We start from the raw sequence: 4866 nt of genomic DNA, 5'->3' as shown, positions 1-4866 counted from the left end.
TGTGCTCCAAATCGTTTAGTTTTAATTAAATTTGCAAAATTTTTCTGTGTGATTTGTGGGCTCTTCTGCCATGAAAACTTGTTTTTTGTTTAGCTGTTGACATATTTTCAAGTGTTCCTTCTAATGTGAATAATAGGCAAACAATTATCCCGCATTTTACGGCGTATAATTTGTCACAATTTCATTTTGGCTTGGTTATTGAAATGTTATTTGATAAGGCCATGTACGCAGTGTGTAATTCGTGGTAATTTTTATACCCGTACTCAAAAAAGAGTTAAGGGGTACATTAGATTTGTGGTAAAAGTGGATGTGTGTAACGCAGAGAAGAAAACGTTTCCGACCCCATAAAGTATATATATTCTTGATCAGCAGCAATAGCCGAGTCGATATAGACATGTCCGTCTGTCCGTCCGTCCGTCTGTCCGTCTTGATCAGCGCCTAGATCTGAGAGACTATAAGAGCTAGAGAAACCAAATTTATTTTCCAGACTCATGTGATATCACACTGCTACAAGTGTATTTCAAAATTTCGCCCCACCCCCACAAAGGACGAAAATCTGTGGCAGGCACAATTTTTAAGATACGATAAAACTAAAAACGCAGTATCGTAGAGAATGCCCATATCTACCAGATTGCCAAATCTTAATCAGATCGGATCATAATTATAGCCAGAACGAAGAAATTAATTTTCTGTTGCTTCCCCTGCCCACACCTGCCCACAACAACGCAACTCATTTTCCTTCTCGCTCGCACACTCTGCCGCGTTCAATGCGCGAGCAACCCCTAGCGGAGGAGATGTAAAATATGAATGGTACATGTACAATATACATGTTAGATGTATAATATACATAGTATATGTAGATGTAGATAACAGATGTAGCAAAAAAATGTAAAATGTAAAAATTTTTTTTATTCTAAAATTCAAAAAAATCATTTACTCAAAAATGTATTCGCTGACTGAGTACGGGTATAAGTAGGGTCGCGGCCCCAGAAGCGACTCACACGTTCCTTCTCGTTTTTTTGTATTATTACGGGATTTTATTTATCGAATCTTCCCTATTAGAGACTTACGACAAGTATACAAATCTTAGCCTAATATATTTATTTAAATTATTACACTTAATTACTTAGAGTACGTCCCTAGCTAAGTATTTTTGCTTGGCTAGTGTGCAAAGTTAAAGCCTGCGCAAGTCTGTTAGGATGGGCTTGAAGCTTGGCCTGGTACTTTGCTTTCACTTTGGCAATTTCATCTTTAAGTGATCCTACATTTAAGTCTTTATGGATATTTTCATTCCGTATGTACCATGGTGCCCCAGTGATAGTTCTTAGTATCTTCGATTGAGCTCTCTGGATTATTTCTAAATTACTGACGCAAGCATTTCCCCATAGCTCGGAGCCGTATGTCCAGATGGGTTTGAGAACTGCATTGTACAAAAGTACTTTGTACTCCAGTTTTAGTGGTGAACGGGTGTTTATTAGCCAATGTAGATTACTAGCTTTAAATTTAAGTAGATTTCTATTCGCTTCGATGTGTTTACGGCAAGTAAGCCTTCTATCCAGATGAGCACCAAGGTATGTTACTTCGGTGGTTTGTGGAATGTTGATATTGTTCAGACATAATGGAGGGCAAGTTTGTCTGTTTACACTTTTGCTCATTTGCATGTATCCGCCAGTCTGCTAGCCATTTTTGTAAGGCCACGAGATGAGATGATAAGTGATCCGTGGCCCTTCTTGGGCATTTGGAGCGACTTAATATGGCAGTATCATCAGCAAATGTCGATGTTGTTGTTAGGCTGTTTGTCGGTATATCTGCTGTGAATATGATATATAGTGTCGGTCCAAGCACGCTTTGGAAGTATTATTTTGATTTTGTGGATTAAGCCATCTAACCAAACGCGGTCGAAAGCCTGGGCGACATCCAGAAAAACAGCGGAGCAATACTCCCGTCTTTCAAATGCATTTCGTATCTCAGAGGTTATACGGTTTACTTGTTTAATGGTTCCGTGTTTTTCGCGAAATCCAAATTGGTGAGTCGGGATGGCACCGTTGATGTGTAGGTGTTGATTGATACGATTCAGAAGCAGCTTCTCAAATATCTTTGATAGGCAAGGCAGTAGGCTGATAGGTCTATATGATGATGGCTTGGACTTGTCTTTTCCGGCTTTATGGATCATTGTGATGACTGATTTCCTCCATTCTTGAGGATAATAGCCCCATTTCATCATGCTGTTAAATATCACAGTAAGGAAATTCACTGCACAGCTAGCCAATTCTATGATCATTTTAGGGGAGATGAAAAAAGATGGCCCGGAGCTTTCTTTTGCTTTGAGATTTGGTCTTTAATGACCCTTGTGACTTCTCCTGATTGGAATATGATAGGCGGAGTAGCTTCGGGATTGTTGGTTGGTGGGAGCACAAAGCTATTTGTTGCTGGGTGTGGTTTGAAGATGTTTTCTAGATGGACGGCAAATGTATTTGCCTTCTCTTTGTTGCTGCGAGCCCACTCTCCTGTTTGTGTACGCAAAGGTGATTCACTCTCGATTGGGTGGCATACGCCTGATTTTGCTTTCCACAGTGGGAATCGTTTGCTAGTTGGGGAGAGTTGCTCGATATAGGATATTTGAGCATGTTTTTTTCATCTTCTTGGGCTCTGCGTAGTAGGTGGTTGGCTATTTTTAGCCGCTCTTTCGAGGCAGGTGATCTGTGTGCTTGCCACTCTCGGCGAAGCCTTCTTTTATCGCGTAGCAGCTCTTCAATGTGCCTAGAAATACGACTGCTGTTGGAAAGTTTATTAGATGCTAATATTGGTGTTGAGTGTTTTGCCGCCAGTGACATTGAGGAAACCAATGCTTCGACATCTTTACAATTAATGTTTGGGCAGCTATCAATATGAGAGCTTATGTACTTCCTGTATTTGAGCCAATCTGTTTTGCTAGAAGTAAGAAAGTGTGGGCGGTCCGAAAGCTGTGGATGGTCGTAAAGGTGAAGTAGAACGGGCGAGTGATCCGATGATAGATCTGTTAAGTGATCTACATTAATCTGAGCTTGCAGCACCCTTCGTGTAACTGCAAAATCAATAAAGTCGGGTTACGTGTTTGGATCTGTGGGCCAATATGTGGGCTTGCCCGGAGAGATAAAGTCTAGCTTGTTTCGTGGGGTTATTATAGCGTTATATAGTTGTCTTCCTTTCGGGTTGGTAAGTCTAGATCCCTAATGGGTTTGCTTGGCATTGTAGTCACCAGCTGCTATAAATCGGTCACCTAGTAGGTCGAAGAATGTTACAAATTCTGTTTCGGAAATGCAGAAGCGTGGTGGGCAGTATACTGCGGCTAGGTTAAGGTAGCCGCTCTGAATTTCAATATGAATTGATGTTGCCTGTAAATAAGGTGTAGCAAATTAAGGCAATGGATAATGCCTAATGCGATTCTTGATCAGAATGCCAGTACCTCCATGTGCCTTACCATCGGGATGATTTGTCGCGTAGAAGTTATAGCCATCGAGGTGAAAATAGTTTTTATTTGTTAGGTGAGTCTCTGATATGAGCATGGCGTCAATGTCGTGTTGAGCGAGGAACTGTAAGACCTCGCATTTGTGCTGAGAAATGCCATTTGCATTCCAGAAACATATATTTAGACAGGACATTTAAACAGATTTCTGTTTGATTAGGAGCTCCAGGAGGAGATTTTGGTTGCGCATAAGCTCCTGCATCGTTTGTTGTATTGCTACCATTGTGTTTGTTATAGTTACCAGCATTGACTCAATTCCACTAGGCACGTACTTTAACTATAACAAAATATGATACATTTTAAATATAACGTGAAATTGATATTTATTTAAAACATTTTCAAAATGTAGAAGCTGGTGGAACATACTGGGTAAAAGAACCAACAAATCCTTTATGTCTCCTTGTCAAGGTTTCCTTTGTGAAGTCATCTAGAAAGTTGAAATGACACGTGTCTTTTGTTGCACGTAAATTCCCTGGAACATAACTATTTTGTGTGTGCATTTGTCTCCATTCATGTCTGAATTCTGTTTTCCATACTTCAATGTTTCGTAATAAATAAAGCGATCTGTTGAAATATTTATGATCCAAAGAAATTTCAAATTCAGACAGAAAATCTTTCATTGCATTGCACATAAGCCACTCTCAAAAGATGGAGTTTCCTCAAGCCATCAGCGAACTATGAGCGCAAAAATCTGTTATGTAGAAAGTAACTAAAATAAATGTTTACTACACACAAGGCAGAAATTTTAACAACATTTACACGTGTTCATATTTTGGCAAAATGTTCTCATGGCAATTTCAATTTACTTACAGCCACATGGATAATTCCACAAGCATCCATAAGCCACAGGAATATGCGCGAATCAGGGATCCTACGGCACTTTGCATTGCGGGATACAGAACAGAAGTTTACAATAGATTGTCATGGCAATGAAGCCAAAAAGAGAATTAATCAATGCCAATGAAAGGGGAAATATGGAAATTACAATTTTTGATTGGACCCTGGGATGGGGATATGGCAATTTCTCTATTTGAGTTGCCGGTCGGAGGCCTAGCTTATTCTGGCTTATTCCTTTATTTTGCTTGCCTCTGTGTCGCAATTTATTGGAATTTGTCGATAGATCAGAGCTGCAGAAACAGTAAAAATATTTCAAACGAGAAGGAACGTGTGAGTCGCTTCTGGGGACGCGACTCTACTTATACCCGTACTCAGTCAGTATATACATTTTTGAGCTTATGATTTTTTAGAATTTAAAAAAAAAAAAAAATTTTACATTTTACATTTTTAGCTACATCTGTTATCTACATCTACAATGTATATTCCACATCTAACATGTAGATTGTACATGTTCCATTCATATT

General features: G+C 39.4%; 1 long non-coding RNA gene across 1 annotated transcript; it reads right to left on the bottom strand.

Annotated features, from left to right (window-relative positions):
* Positions 1-3907: 3907 nt before the first annotated feature.
* LOC111073803 lies at positions 3908-4653 on the bottom strand. The gene is made up of 3 exons (XR_005968167.1): positions 4491-4653; positions 4316-4376; positions 3908-4196 (listed from the first exon to the last, which is right to left on the bottom strand). It is a non-coding gene; the product is annotated as an uncharacterized LOC111073803 (long non-coding RNA).
* Positions 4654-4866: the final 213 nt, after the last annotated feature.

This window comes from Drosophila obscura, unplaced genomic scaffold (genome assembly GCF_018151105.1).
Source record: "Drosophila obscura isolate BZ-5 IFL unplaced genomic scaffold, ASM1815110v1 contig_38, whole genome shotgun sequence".
In the NCBI taxonomy this organism is placed as follows: Eukaryota; Metazoa; Arthropoda; class Insecta; order Diptera; family Drosophilidae; genus Drosophila; species Drosophila obscura.
The sequence above is the reverse complement of the archived record's forward strand: the minus strand, read 5'-3'. Positions and strand labels throughout refer to the sequence as shown.